This window comes from Vicugna pacos, chromosome 1, assembly GCF_048564905.1.
Source record: "Vicugna pacos chromosome 1, VicPac4, whole genome shotgun sequence".
In the NCBI taxonomy this organism is placed as follows: domain Eukaryota; kingdom Metazoa; phylum Chordata; class Mammalia; order Artiodactyla; family Camelidae; genus Vicugna; species Vicugna pacos.
The window spans coordinates 25,013,433-25,030,513 of NC_132987.1; positions in this window are offsets into that span (position 1 = coordinate 25,013,433).

Sequence of the window (17,081 nt, forward strand, 5' to 3'; positions counted from 1 at the left end):
ATTCTAATCAGTAATAATACATTTAAAATTTTGAAAAAAGTTGAAATAATTACTTGTGATTTTAATATGCTAATTTAATCAAAATACCATAAATATGTTAATTTAAATGCATTAACATTTGAAATATTAATGACATATTATTTATTATCGATTAAGTGTCAGAGACCTTACCTGTATGATTTCTGATAATAATTTATGATGTCACTATTCTGTCTTTTATATATATTTGAATAATCTGTGTCACGAAAGTTAAAGATTTCTTGTGACAGTAGTCATATATTCCACAGAAGATGGAAATTAGCCTCTAAAAATTTATTTATTTAATGTGCTTAATAGGTGGAAAGAAGAGAACAGTAGAAAGTTAGCAAAAATCAGCACGGGCTGATTTACAACTTATGACTCTATTTCACAGAAATAGCTATTGCTAGGAACTTAGAGTATATTCTTTTCTTCCCAATGAACACAATGTCTCTATATTTGTACTTTTAAAGTAAAACACACTGTACAATGTGTGCTGTTTGTGTTTTCTATTCAATATATCATGGATATATTTTCAATTTCAACAAAATAATGGCTGAATAGGTTCCGTATTTTTAATTGTATCATAATTACAAATGTATCGATGAGCATTATACTGTTACCAACTTTCCTGTCTCCAACCATTGTCTTCTATATATATTTATGTACATCCTTAGGCATGTTGAGTCAATATTATGCATGTTTAAATTGTTTTTACACATTGGTAAAAGTTGCTCCAAAGATTTTACTTATGCAGTCATAAGCCATATAGGACAGTTTTAATTTCCTAAACTCTGGACAATAACAGTCATTTCCATTATTTTTAATCTTTTATCCATCTGACTTTGGAAACAAATGTCATTTCCCATTAAAATTTCTAATTCTTATTTTTAACTAGTGGAGAGGTTAAACTTCTTTTTAACCACAAATTTCTTAGTGTATTATAATGCTTCTTTTGTATAGTTTCTTGAAGTGTAATTGATGTACTTTAGTTTCAGGTGTACAACTAGCTCCTTTTTTCAACAAAGGTGTTTCTCTACTTTTTGTTTATTTGCAATAACCTTTATATATTAGTAATTTTACCTTTCTCATATATTTCAAATTTCTTTTTCCATTTCAGCATACAAACTGAAAAATTTTACATCTTTGTTATGCAGTGAACAAAATGTGTCCAACCACAGAACAATAGGGAAATTCTTGTTTTTCACTTTAAATTCAATTGGAAGAAAAAACGTCACGGCAACTGTTTCTGTATTCTCTTTTAAAATAGATCTCTGTAACACTTTGACTTAACTTAACATTTCCAAGGTACATTACACATTTGAGGATGGTTGAAGCCCAGTATTAACTAAATTACTTATGCCACTGTTAAATAACAAACTGTTTAAAATTTTGGATATTTTCAAAGAATTATAGAAATAAAAGATAGAGCCAAAATATATAGAATTTAACCTTTGAAAGACTTAAGTCTTAATCTCCTACTATGACATTTGATTTTAGAGACAGAAGGAAAATCTTGATCCTTAGAGATCAACCCACAGGTAGAAATGGCGACCAGTTGTCCTTTCCCCAGGATACCAAAAACCCGTATCAGTGAGATCATTGACATCGGTGTGATTTCATTTTACTTCTTTCCATGAGCGGTGTCTTTCTGTTCTGTTTTTATTTGCTGACAGCAGAAAATATGTCTACAGTTCATTCACATAATGAATGGGGTGGGAAATTAATTCTGTGGGGACTAAGATTGTTTGGTTTGTCATGAGACCTACTCGACATTTACGGCTTTTTCCCTTTTGTGCTATTCCAGTGCACTGTTAAAAGATTATGCCATAAATCCGAAAGCACGTTTTGCAAAGTTCATATCTGCATTTGCTACCTTTAATATTAATAGGAGTGTATCTTTAAAAGTGAGTAAATTGAGAAAGTGGCTGAAACTATAGTTTATAAAAGAAGATTAGTGGGTTTAATATGCACTGGAGAGTAAAAGAAAAATCTTATTACTGTATGGAGAAATTACCTCATAAAGAAGCTAATACAACAGGCTAGGGAGTAATTTTTAACAAGGTTTTTATGATGCGCAAGTGTAGGCAAGTTAATGAACTTATCTTTCTAGTTATTTTCAGATTGTAACAATGCTCTTCTTTTCTAGTTCTTGTGCTTTAAAAAGTAAAATACATTTAATCACCTACAATAAACCTAATTCATTACTTTCATAAATCAAGTGCAATCTTATACTGTACACTTCAATATCGTGGCAATAATGCTGGAAACCAGATCAGGTGCTAATGTTTATCCTGGAATAGAGCTAAAGGTAAGCTTGAAGCTTATTTATTATTTAAATTAGTGTCTCATTTTGACAGTGCACAGTCATTTTGGGAAGATTGGATTCCCTTTTCAGCCATCGGATGCAGGAAGTGGAGACAAAAGAATGAGAAAAATACTTTGTTTTAGTAATCACACACCTCTCTGCAGCACGGCCATTTAGTCTTTGAAGTTCATGCAAACAATTCTGAAGAACTGTACATTCAACAGACAGACAGCTTGGGGAGGAATCGAGAAATCCAGGATGTCCATCTGCCAGCACCTTGCATGGAATAGTTAGGGATTATTTAGGAAGAGTATGTCTGCACTTTCTCTTCTGCTCAAAGGCAAAAGACCAACCGCTGAATCCTTTAATTGTTGAGAACTTACTCTCCTGAAAATGTGATGAATTTCTGAAAATAAAGTGAAGAAAAAGGTAAATGGATAAAGAAATGGTCAGAAAAATAATTCCCTTTGTAATATCTGACTTAAATCAGATTTATGGTAACAAGTTCACCATCCGTCACTCCAAATTACGGTATACAAGACACACACACACACACACACACACACACACACACACAATAGCATCCAATTTTAATTTTCACTTTTCTTCAACATTGGAATATCAGAGAAAATGATTTGAATTAGAATGCCCAGTGTCAGAGTCTACATATGTGCCATGTTAGAATCAGTACTAGGTTTAGATGAAATGTTCTCTCTTAGATAGCAGGTGCTCTGCTTCTCCTGAATGTATCAACCTGATAACACAGCCTTTTATGGCACTGGTTAGGGTGCTCGTGCTCCGTCACCAAACCCTGGTCGCTTGGGTCGCTTGCAGTAGCTGTGCTGAATGTCAGTCTGTCTGCTGGACATTTCTTATCTCCTATCAATCTTCATCTGTCTCCCAACCAGTATTTTTCTGTCTTATACTTTTCTCTTGGCACTTTCTCTGCTAAATCACAGTGGGTTGTACTGAGTTTAAGTAATTCATGCTACAGTACTAGCCACCTGACAGATGACCATTTACAGACAGTGAAATACCTGTTTCTTTGTAATCCTCTTGCATGATGCTGATCATAGCAAATTCAGGCATGCTAGCAGGCTAGTGGTGACTGTACCATGTCTTCATCAATGTTATTTAAGGTGTCCTTAAATTACCACGTGCAGGTAGCTGCCTCCTCTCAGTTTTTGGGAAGCTGACGTTGCCTGGTAATTAACGTTATATAATAGTGAAGTATGCCTGTGTTTAAAAATATGTTTGCTGCACACAAAGTAATTTATAAAATACTTTGTAAAACTGAATATATGTTGCTAATACACATTCCATGTGTCTATATTTGGAATAAACATAAGTAGAACAATAATGAACTTACTTATTGAACCTAAGAATTCACTGAATTTATTCTGCCTAGGGATTGGTCTCTGAGTTGCTGAAATTAGATCTCTTACATGATAGCCAAATAATGGCAACCCAACCAACCCAGTTTTCAAAGGTAATAACCTGGTACAAGGGGAGAATTTCTTGACGCCAGACTATTATTGTTATGATGAAATATGTATGCACTGATGTGTTTTTCCATACTGAGGGACTTTACTACCAAAGAAATTTGTGGCTGTTGGAAAGAGTTTGATAGATTATATGTGTCTCCTCCCAAGGTCTTGGAAGATCAGTCAGTGGTGGGAAAAGTGTCACAGTAACCTAGAAGGCAATCCGGAATGCTTGATCTCACTCTGGAGATTTGTTTGGGTTGCTGAATAAAATCCCACAGTCAGCATTGAACTGAGATCTCTATATGTATGTTCATCTTTATGCTCTAAACCATTGATTTTTTTTCTCTTAGTCTCCCTGGGTAACTCCTCTCTAAATTGTCAAGACCATCGTCCTGTGGTTGTTCTTGTGTTTTAAGGGAATGGATATTTTTTGGCGTGTCCTTTCTCCTAAACCAGATTCAGAAAATCCCTCACAAGAGATGGGATATGTACACTGGGATGATGGGCAGGAAGTGGACAGGAAACTGAAGAGGTAGTAGGTGTGTGCTCCAGGACTGACCGTCAGGGGAGTTGGAAATGGAGTTGGTCACTGTGGTTTTGGCAGTGAGGATTGGGCCGGGCTGGATCTCAGCCAGAAGAGATAAGGGCACTGGCTGGTGAGGTTTGAGAGAGACGGTGTTCGGATGTGGCTGGGAGGAGCTGTCTAAAGCCTCCGGAAATCAGAGAGGTAACTAGTCAGTAGATGGATAAATGCCTAATGCAATGCTGGGGACTTTCTCAATAACAAAATTTAATTCTTATGTAAAATCAATAACCTTCATTGTTTATCTCTTAATTCAAAAGAAGTTAATTTCTGAATTTGGGGTGTTTAGGCTTTTAAAATTTTTCTCCCCTGCCTTTCCCTGCTTTCCCACCTTCCCCCTCCTTCTTTTCCTTCTTGCATCTCTCTCTTTCTTTCTTTCATTATAAGCAACACCAATTGCTGCTTAGGATACATTCTAGAATATAGTTGCTGAATCACTGTGTATTTTACAAATCAAAGGCCTTTTGAAATTAATTAATTAACTAAAAAATTTAAACTGAAGTACAGTCAGTTTACAGTGTGTTCATTCCTGGTGTACAGCATAGGGATTCAGTTATACATATATAGATATATATTCCTTTTCATATTCTTTTTCATTATAGGTTATTACAAGATATTGAATATAGTTCTCTGTGCTAAACAGTAGGACCTTGCTGTTTATTTTATATATAGTAGTTAGTATCTGCAAACCCCAAACTCCCAATGTATCCCTCCATCTCAAAAGGCGTTTAATTTTTTAAAAAATGTCCTTCACAAATATTCTAACAACTTGCTCTCCCTCCAGCAATACACGAGTTCCTATTTCTGCATCCTTTCTTTCATCTATGGTGGGTATTACCACTTACCAATACTTTTGGTAATTTGATAGGTGTAAGCTAGGTGTCAGAAGTAGTACTCATCAAAACTCAGTGTTTCTCAGAAAATGGACTAGAATTTCCCATGATCTGTTAAAAGAGGGGGCAGTGCCCATCTTTCTGAGGAATAATTTTGTATTCTATTTCCTTGAATTACCAGTTTTACTTGAGTAATTCATCAAGATTCTCTATTTCTTTCTGTGACAAAAAAATACCTATCAATATGATAATTTTCATTTTCTGGTTTTCTAGTCATTAAAAGAGGCCTCATCTATGGTCACATTCTGGCTTTGAAATGAACTAACTGCTTTTAGGAATTCCTTTTTCTTTTATGCCCTTTCCTTGCACAGTGGTGTCATCAGAGGCCCCTGACTTTTTGTTGCCCTTACTTTTCTACAAGCTGTTCTGAGGGCAGTCAATTTAAAATGTGGTCATGTGTGTAAGGACTAGGGTCAGCTGATGTTCATCATGTGTGATTGTCCCCAAAGACAGCAAATATCTCGGAGGTAGTTCACTTGTAATAATGCTATTCAGGGCTAAGCAGCATACATGCATATGTGTAAGTATGTGTGTGTTTTCGCTGAGAGTGAGGGTGAGGAAATAGTGAATACATAAATACACGTGTGAATGAAAGACTTAATATGAAGTGGTTTGTCTTTTTTTCCCTTGAAATGTAGTGTTACTACTTTATTTGCAATATAAGAAAAAATAAGAACAGTTCACCCATGACATTTTTCCAGTTTTTGGAAATGTGACTTTAACAGATTTCATAGTTTCATCATCTAGTCCTGCTTTACAAGTATGTCACATCTGCCCCATGTGTCTCCAGCTCTGCAAAGTCCACGCCATGCGCTTTGCCCGAAAGCTGTTAGGAGCCTGCTGAACATACTGGCTCATGAACATGTGGTGTGTGTTACCTAGCTTGTTTCTGTTAATGTATTCCACATGCCCTTGGCCCATTTCATGAAATAGTTTCCTTTATCTATTCTATTTGTCTCTATTTCCTACTGTTCTGAATACAGCCATTCACTTTCATGTTATTTGCCACCGAGAATATTTAATATAAATGTTTTCCTTTCATAAATATACTTTACATATAAATAATGGTACTTTCAATATTGTTCCGGACCACAGAGGGCTAATCCTCCCTAAACCATATGGTATAAATAGTTGAACTTAAAATATAGGCTTTAAAGACAAGTATTCGATCAGCAGGGAAACAGTCTAAAATCTGTTACTCATATAGACGTCAAGTAGCATCACACATTCTCATTTGCTATTAGCTGTTTTTTATTAGGAAACCTTTTACGTGGATGATCAACCATGTAAGAATTCCCAAGCACTTTACAAATCCATTTATTAAGCAGATTTGCCTAGAGTAGCTCTGAATAGCAAGCAAATGGAGGATGGATGTATTTATACACTAACATGGAGACACCAGCCCTTGTCCTTGGTGCAAACTGGAGCCCACACTCATCTGATAAGCGAATGAGTCATGCTAATCCGAATGGGCTCCTGATTCCTTCTCTGGACTGCAGCATAGTGCAGACTCTTCAGGTGTGAGGAGGGGACAGGGAAGGTCTGAACACTCTCCCTCCTCACCCTTCCTGAACTCAGAGGTTTCTATCTAAATTAGTGCCAAGAATCACTCAGCCCGAGGTGTCAGCCTGCATGGTCACGGACTGACTCAGCTTCTCAAGCGGCTTCTAAAAGTGCTGAGAAACCTGTCATTGAAGATGCAGCTGGAGAATATCCAGACACGGGCCGGGCTGACCTCCCCTAGCTCAGGACTGATCACGCGAAAGTGTCTGCCTGTCTGTGTTTGTCTCCAGCTCCTGGGCACCGCTTTTTCCCTTCCCACTCCCTGCGGCTCACAGAATGGCACAGAGAGAGTTCTGGCCTAGGGATCTGACAGGACCAGGAATAGCCATAGATCTGCCATGAACTGAAGGCAACTCTCTTCACCAGTTCATTTTCTACAACAGCTAGTGCACAATAACCCTTATTTTGGCTTTATTTCTAAGGATAATGTAGGGATAAAATTAGATAATGGCCATAAAGTTATTTTGGGAGTTTGTGTTCTTCAACTTTGTGCTTTTCTCTATGTACATTTTTTCTGCAATAAATATATATTACTTTTTAGTATAAAGGAACCAATACACTCTCTTTTTTTTAAAGTTCTACCTCCACGTGGTATGAACATATTCTAGAGACTTCACTGGAAAATAAAAATAGCAGTAATTAATGGTGGCAGCAAAGTGCACCTCAGTTGCAACTATACATGGAGTAGAATCTCAGCATGAGTTTATTTTTAAATATTTGAGAGATTAACCTATGTACATATTTAGAAAACACGTATTTTCTCAATCCTTACTGCATATTCAAGCAATCCAATATAATAAATAGTGTTAGCCCATAATACAGATGTCTGTCTGTTCCCTGAGGTCAGCGTTACTGATGAATCAATGTAGCCATGACATAGGAATTTGGGGAGACCAAGGAAGAGCTTAAGCGAGCTGCTGGCTTTGGGATGATGCACACTTTCCCAAACAGAGTAACAATGTCTTGGCACCTCTGTAATTTAGGAGCTGCTTGAGTCATTCCAGTACAGACCTGTAAGAAAGAAGAGTAAGAGCAGACAGGAGGAGCTGTCTTTCCCTTCCAAGAACTTGCTTTCCAGCCCTGTGAATAGTTCATCCCTTCATTAGTTGATCTCCAGCCCCGTGCTAGCCACCCTGGCACCAATCCTTGCCTTATGTTGTCCACAAGATGATTCTATTTGCATATCTTGCTTTCATTGCATTCAACATTTCCAAAGTCACATAGCTATCACATCTGGAAATGATATCCCTATATCAGTAGAGGCGTAGACACTGAAAATAACTATTGACATCGTAAGAGAAATGACAGGAAACTCATTGCTTTTTGGAAAGCATACATATGAAGAAAGAACCTGTCATCCTCTGGCCAAAAGTGACCCATTTAAGTGACAAGTTCGTTATATTTCTAATGGTATGTTAAATTGGCCTTAAGTAACCAGGTCACAAGGTTAGTAGAGGCCAGCATTAGTTGGAGAAGAGTTTTGAATCTCCTGAAATAATTATTTTCTTCCTTTTCACTACAGGTGCATGTATTTATTGTGAAAATTTTTTAAATGTGGAATTTTAAAATTTGTTCCTGTATTTTAAGCTCACTTCTGGGCCTGTGGTCCCTTCACACTTTTACTTCAAGACGTACCTCAAATTCTGTTTATTTCTGAGGTTAAAATTACCTTAGATCTTAATGGCATTGGAATCAACAATGGATGTTTCATTTCACAGGGCCCACAAACTTTTCCCTTCTACAGACTAAATGGAGAAGTGGATATGGCTTTCTCTCGAGACGCAGGGAAGAGACTAGTTTGGGAGTAAAACAAATAGGAGTAATTTCACAAGCAATGCTGATAAATACATTTTAATTACTTAAAGGTCATCTTGAATTTTAGATAGTGATGGAAAGTATGTTCATTCCTTAGTCTTCAAATCAGGACTCCAGCACCTAACCATAAATTTGCTAGGAAACTTGGAACAAAATATCTAATACTTGTTCCTGTTTTCTGTGCGCTGCTATCCACCATGGTTTGAAACATCAGCAAAATTTCTGATTTGTGTTTATTTCCTCTCCATAACCAGTTAGTCATCAAATAGCTTTGATTTCCCCTTTAGAATGCCTTGCTGTCTGTCCTTCATCCTTCACTGACAATGATATATCACTCCAGACTAAATCCTTCTTACTTCCAATATCAATGACTGAAACACACTATTTGATTAAATAGCCATGTGATGGTGCAATATGGTGATAGACCATTGCTCTATCATGGAATACAAATGCCAAAACTAATCACAGACAATGAAAAAAAATTAATAATGTAATTATGACAGAGAAACTGAGGCAAAGGTAGAAATAAAATATTTCAAAATAAAACTAATTATCTTAGCAGTTGTAATGTTTTTCAGTATATGAATGTGCTATCTTACAAAACTGATGTTTTTGGAGGTGTCCAGAAAATGGTACTTTTAGGCATTTTTAAAATATCAATTGTGATGTTTCTGATCAATTTGGGTCAATTTGGACAGAGTCTTATAGTCCTGGTTATTCAATATTACTTTGTTTGTTATAAACATCCATAATACTGGACAGGAGGGAAGGGGGCAGGGCACAACCACTAAAAGAATGATGTAGCCACTGAGAATATGATATAAACTGGTTAGAACCAACTCGGCCCAAGGTGGCAGAAGACCTGACTTCCAAGAGACCTTGAGCCTCATAATGGGCTCATTGTAATACATTAGCATGCTAAATGACACACTCACAGGCACCTTGACTGTTCCCAGGCTGACCATAAAAGGCCCCAAAATGGGCAGGGGCCCAGTTCCTGGAAATCCCTGCCCCTTCACCCAAACAGTAGGAATAATCCTCCCACTTGTTAGCACGTGAAATTAGCCAGCCCATAAAAACTAATTAGTCCTGTTCCTCAAAAGACTAGGAATAGACTTACCATATGACCCAGGAATCCCACTCCTAGGCTTGTACCCAGAAGGAAATCTACTTCAGGATGACACTTGCACCCCAATGTTCATAGCAGCACTATTTACAATAGCCAAAACATGGAAACAACCTAAATGTCCATCAACAGGTGACTGGATAAAGAAGATGTGGTATATTTATACAATGGAATACTACTCAGCCATAAAAACTGACAACATAATGCCATTTGCAGCAACGTGGATGCTCCTAGAGAATGTCATTCTAAGTGAAGTAAGCCAGAAAGAGAAAGAAAAATACCATATGAGATTGCTCATATGTGGAATCTAAAAAACAAAAACAAACAAACCAAAAACTAATTAGTCCTGTACCCTGAAGCTGCTCTCGCTTCAGAGAGGGACTGCCTTCTGTCTATGGAATGTGTATCTCTCTAAATAAACTTGCTTTCACTTTACTGTGGCTTACTCTTGAAATCTTTCCTGAACAAGAAAGAACTTACTCTCTGGTAACAATACTGACACTGAAAAGTATGGGAGGTGCCAGAGGATGGCCATGTCCCAGGTCCCAGGCAAGCCCCTGAGTTGCACCCCGCCAAGTGAGGGTCCTTGGCTTTACGTAGGAAAGAATTCAAGAGCAAGCCATATTTGAGTAAAAGTAGATTTAGAGAGGTGTTCACTTCATAGACAGAATGCAGGCCATCAGAGGATGGCCAGAGAGAGAGAGAACAGAGCTGGGAGGCATGGTATTGTGAATCTGTATATGCTAACAAGCGAGAGGATTATTCTAACTACTTTGGGGAAGGGGTGGGGATTCCCAGGAATTGGACCACTGTCCACTTTTGACCTATTGTGTTTAGCCTTGGAACTGTCATGGTGACTGTGGGTGTGTCATTCACCATGCTAACACATTACAATGTGTGTAATGTGGCTCAGGTCCTGCCATCTGGGGCCTCAAGGTCTACTGGGAGTTGACTTTTCTGCCATCTTGGTACTAATTGCTCTCTCATTCCTTTAATGTTTGTGACCTGCCCCCTTTCCTCCTGCTCAATACTACTAATGATAGTAATAATAAAATATAATTTATTAACTGAGAAGCCTGTAATTCAATTTCAGTTACTTTATCACCTCTTTTTATACTGCTTTAATGCTGTCATTTACCACCAGAGTAGATATGTCAAATGTGTGCATGATTTTGAGGGAAGCACAGTATTTAGTTCTGTGTTTTGTTGGTAGTTTTAGCAAAAGGTAGAGTTGGGAGAAGATGAAGAAATACATAGCAAAAATAAGCTGAGGAAATGTGAGGTGAATTCTTATAAAATTTGGTATTGGCTGTAACATCAAAAGAAGGGACAACGTTTGAAAATTAAAAACTATTTTTATTTTTCTAAATATAAAACTTTAGTTATGCATCCCTCTGCCTGGGAGCATGTATGTGTAGAGATTAGATATGTTACAGAAGTCACTAAGAGAAAACAAATGCGAAATAGGATTACACATCAAGACAGTAGCTTCATACACTAGGCTTTTGCCTTGAAAGAGGATTTTCCAAATTCCTTATTCTCCCATTAACTGATCAAAAGCTGAGCATTGAGCTCCGGGGATTTTTAGTACAGAACAGATTCTCTTTAGGATCCGGACAGCAAAGCCAGGAGACTTACCACTGCTGAGCAGAGGTCTATGGTTTAGGATAACTTAAAGAACTTGTTTACCTTGGAGGAAATGGGAAGAGGGGAAAGGAAGAGAGAGTCAGGCAGTCATGAATCTGGGGCTTTGGCTTAAAGGAGAAAAAGACTAAATAAGGTAGGATGAACTCAATGGCAGAAGTGTGCTGGGAAGGCAGTCTTGAAGAAATCCCAGCTTTTCAGCATTGTGCAAAGAAAATATTGCTGCCATTTTTTTTATGTCAATAGTATTTTACCATAGATTGTATAGAGCGGTGCATGTGGATTTCAGTCCCTAGTATCATTCATCCCTAGTACATGGTGGATACTACAAAACAAAGTGATGAATTGAATGATTACGTAACCTCACGTTAGGACTCTCCCTATGTATTACCATTACTTTTCCTAAATCATCACAGAGAAAAATGTTATGTATCCTTTTGTTATGTTGACTTGGTAATATTTGCTCTTGAAACAAAAAATGTATAATGTAAACAATATTTATAGATCAGTTCTAAAAATGTAGTGGGATGAAAATATGGAAGTTTTAAAAATAAATATAGGGAATTTTGAAAATTATTTTGGGGGAAAAGGGAGGATCCTTTTCTCTTCAAAGACAGGAAGTATCTGAAGAAAAAGCCACTGCCCAGCATTTTGTTAACTATTCTCAACCGATGCCAATTTCCAAGCTCAGGCATTCAGATCATTGCCAAAAGTTGTGAGCATGGAGAATTCCACGATACCGAGTGAGCACTGCACAGACTTCTCATGAGCCCTTAATGACAACCAGCTTCCCAAAGTGCAGGAAGAGCTCAGACCAGAGCAGAACTATAACGTGATTCAATGGCACCATTTACCATAAGAATACAATTTTTAAAACGAGCAAAAGTATCACCAGGGAGATTTTACAGGGGTTTCACTTGACTATAATCTATGGGACAATACTGGCAGCATGAGTGCCCTTTGCCTACAAGTTTACTCTGTTTCCTTCCTTCTGTCCCCGACATCCTTCTTTCTTTTGCCTCATTCTGATGCAACAGGACACAGGCAGCAAGCGACTCAGGGGACTGCACTGCAAAGTGAAGTCAGGCTAGAATGGAATGAAGTGTTAAAGGTTTCTCTTTAAAATTCATCGGACATTCACACCCAACTTTACAAATCAATGATCAGTGCGAGCAACACTTCAATCACGGAAGTGAGGAAATGCATTAATGGGTGTCAGAAAACAGATTAAGAGGGCATCACCCCAGAGCCAGCAGTCCTGTGAAGTGACAAAATTCAACTGTGAGAGAGTTCTTGGAGAGTCACCGTGTCTGTTTCTAAACATTTTTCACTGCAAACTTCTACATCAAATATTTGACCTTCATTACTGATCCCTTCACTCATATGTTATTATTGGTATTATTTATTATTATTCTTTGTGATAGACCTAGAGATCAATTTTTGAGATAAAAGAAAATTTGGATTTTAATTGTTTTACATTTGCATTCAAGGCTTCAGTAGAGGTTGAAAGGAGTAAATTATGTTGGAATAAATGGAATAGATTTAGGACTAGGAATGGTAAATTCAAATCATGTATAGGTTTTCATACAGAAGAAAGGGGAGTTGGGGGTGGGGAGAGCCATAGGAAAATTATAGGCACCAAGTAAAATGCAGAGACCACAGCACGAATTTCATGGTCTGGTCCCTGCCTACTTCCCCAACTTCATCTTCTCCCATGTAGGGCTGGCTTCACAGGCCTGGGACACACAGACCTCATGTTGGATTTAATGCTTTGTTGTTGCCATCTAAAATTGTTAATTTTACCTTTCAATTTGTGATTTGTAAGTGAAGTCCAATGAGACTCACCAAGTTCAAGCTCGTACTACTCGCCACACAATGGGCCAATAAATCGAGAGATAAGTTGTTAGGGCAAGGAATAATGACTTAATTCAGAAAGCCAGGAGACCAAGAAGATGGTTGGACTAGTGTTCCAAAGAATCATCTTGCCTGAGTTAGAATTCAGATTTCTTTTATATTAAAAGTTGAGGGAGTAAAGTCAAACGTTTCCTATTTCTGGTCAGCATCTGGAGGTGGGGTGTTAATTTCTCCCTACCGGCAGCCATTCACAGGTGGGCCTGGTTAGGAGGTTTCCTGTGAACCAAACAAAGAAGTTTTAGCTTAATGCTCATTACCTGGGAGGCAGGGTTCCCAGAGCTGGGCTATTATGTGTAATTTAAGCTTATGGGCAACATCCCTTCTGTGATTAACAAGCAGTAGAACACACAGGTTAAAGTAAAAGAAACAGACCCAGTATTGAGTCAGATTTGTCCTCCCCTATTGCAAGACAGCAGAACATGCCCACAGACAGGGGAATGTGTATAATGTGTGGGCCTACAGTTCTTTGATGCCTCAGTTTGATACGCCCTATGAGCACAAACTTCCACTGGATTCAGGAGTAGGTGGAAGTTTGGTGAGACTCAAAGCAACTATAAGGTAAGTGTGCACTGTCTACAACTAACAGGACAGTGCTGACAGCCCCCAAGACTGTCTTTTCCTTGTGAACCAGACCTTGCTCCCAGTGCAGAAAGAAGACAATAGCATTCTAAGAAACACAAAGGATCAAGGAATCTTCCTATGTACTTCTCTGTATTAGCCAATTACTTCCATGGAAAGGGATGATGGAGGTGGGAAGGGAAGGAGGCTAGCCCATAGTTCCTTTTCCACTTCCTCCTTCCTCCTTATCCATCAATCAGTAAGCTTAAGTAGAGAGTGTTGGTAGAATGTGTTTGTATCAAGCAGTGAAGTAAAAGCAGTGGAGTTAGTTTTTGTGCAGCATTTTCATTGTTCTGGTAAGAATGAAATACATCTGTGTGTACGAGCTATGAAATACCGATTGTGCAGTTTTGGTGATTCTGCATACGAAGTGAAATAAATGTTCTTAGAATCACACTTAAAAGTGGCATTGCCCAAATTAAAGGCAAATGGAAAAAATTAAGGAAATGATTTAAAATTTTAACTTTTTAATTTTTTACACTTAAAATGATATTAAATTACAAGTAAAAAAAACCCCACCATAACAAATGAAAAGAGACAGTAGAACAAAGGAAAAGATCTCATCTTAGGAGCTTTGATGGCATCTTTTTCTGCATTTTGAACAAGGGGCCATATTTTCATTTTGTACTGGGTCTTGTGAATTATATAGCGTACTCTGCTTCTACTTTTCCCTTTGGCCACTGCATGACATTCTTTTTTCCAGTTTCAATGGTTCCTTCCCACCTCCAGTCCCTTCACCAAACTCATCCCTTTGCTTGAACCACTTTCTTCCCTGCCTTTCACCTGGTTTGGGCTCCTTCCCGTCTTAGTGAAACGCATGTTGCTCTCTGTCACTGCTCCCTGCTTGTCTCCTAGCATGTACTAGTTAAAGTTATTTACTAATTTTTAAATCTACTTTTCAAAACAAAATTATCTTCCAAATTCCATTGTAAGCTCCTGAGGGAAAGGGACTATAATCTGTTTCTTCACTAAGTGAACTCAGTGTGAACGGAGTAGCAGCCAGTCAATATTTGTTGAATGAACAAATGAATTAATGGAATTTGAGTTGAAGGAACATTGCACCCAGATAATGAGGAATATAATGTATCTTCCCAGAGAAATGTTATTTCACAGCTTGAATGTCTTTCAGAAGAGATGCCAAACAAAGCACAGGACACCCTGTGAAATGTAAATTTGTGTTTGCTAACTCCTGCATCTCATTCTGTGTTTTTACAGGCTAAATCTGTAAACCTTACCCTAAAAACAACTGTAAAAAGAGTTGAGTCTTTAAATGAAGTGTGACTCTGATAATAGAACAGTGTGGTAGTTTGAACTTATTTCAGTTATGAGCCCAATCAGAGCTCTAATAGAAGCTGTAAGTTATCTCCCCCAGAAAAATGCATATAATCAAATGCACTTTCCTTCCTGGAGGAAGGTTTGCAGACACTCTGAAGCCCATCCTTGGTCCTGCCTGCTCTCACAGTCCCACATCTAATTGATCTTCAAATCTCCCAAATATTCTCAAATCTATGCCCTTGTTCCTGTTCCCAGGGCCACATAGTTCCAACCATCATTTCCATCATTTGTCATTAGGATTATATGGTGGCTTCCTAACTGGTCCTTCCTTTAGTCTTTCTCCCCTTTAATTTGCTTTCACATAGCCTCTAGCCTAGAGCTTTCTCCCTAAAATGTGTTTCGTTGTGCCTCTCCCCTTCTTAGTATCATTACCTTTCCCATGAAAAAGTCTTTACAATGGCATGATAAATTTTGCCTAATTTAAAGGGATGTTAAAAAATGGTTAAGGAAGAAAGGGACACAAATGAATTTATTTACAAAACAGGCACAGACTCACAAACATAGGAAACAATCTTATGGTTACCAGCCGGGGAAAGGGGATTGGGAGGGATAAATTGGGAGTTTGGGATTTGCAGATAGCAACTACTATAATATAAAATAGATTAACAACGAGGTCCTAATGTATAGCACAGGGAACTATATTCAATATCTTGGAATAGCCTATGATGAAAAAGAATATATATTTATATGTATAACTGAATCACTATGTTGTACACCAGAAATTAACACAACATTGTAAATTGATTATACTTCAATTAAAAAATAATGAAAGAAGACAATTTTGACAATACAAATAAAATTTAACACATCATGAAGTGGACAGTCTCCTTTTGGAGAGCTGCAAACTGCAGTGGAAGGCAAGAAACTTTTATAGGTTAAAGAATAAAGAACAGGGGAGAGAAATAGAAATTATCTGATCATCTGTGCCTACACAGTCCACTTTGTTTGGAAGTCAGGATAGGGCCCAGTGCTGCCTTCATGCTTGGGGATTGCCTGATGAGGTGCACTGTGTTTCTGGACAGGTGGAACAATTACAGGGACGTGAATGTGAGCTACGTTTCAGTGCTGACCGGGCATCTGGGACAAGAGAGCTCCGTCCTGGGTCTAGTAAGCTCCTCCCCTTCCAGTTTATTAGGACTGGATTATTTATAGTTACCTGTTTCTACTCTGTTGTTTGTAACTCTGTTTGGTATCCTTACTGTCCCCTAGGCCTAGGATGTTCTCTCACCCCATTGTCCACGTAGGGGAAGAAAAAATTTTCCCTGACCTTTTTAGAGTCCTTGGCTGGGTCTTCAAATCAGACTGACAAAGACAGATTAACAAGAGAAAAGCATACAGATTTACTTAGAATAAATTGTATATGACATGGGAGATTTCACAAGGGAATAAAGACCTGAGGGAACAATTAGGATTGAGTATTTTCGTGCTAGGTTTGATGATGAGTGGGCAATCACATAGAGTTGCATGGGTTAAGGAATACGAGCTGAGGGTAGGAAACTGGAGGAAATTTAATGACACCGGTTTGTTAGGATTCTTCTCAGCCTTTCTTTGTCTTTGGAGACAAGGGTGCTCTTTTCCTCCAGGTACAGGGAGGGCCCTCTCACGTGAGGGGTTTATGACCTGTTTCCAAAGCAATGGATTGTAGGAAAGTCAAAGTGACCTTCTTGCTTTTGTTATTTTCTCAAACTCCTACCAACTAAAGTATTTAACACACCAAGGGGGTCATTCTTGGGAGTAATGTGTCCTGAACCCCATCAATCTGCCAAGCAGCGGTTCT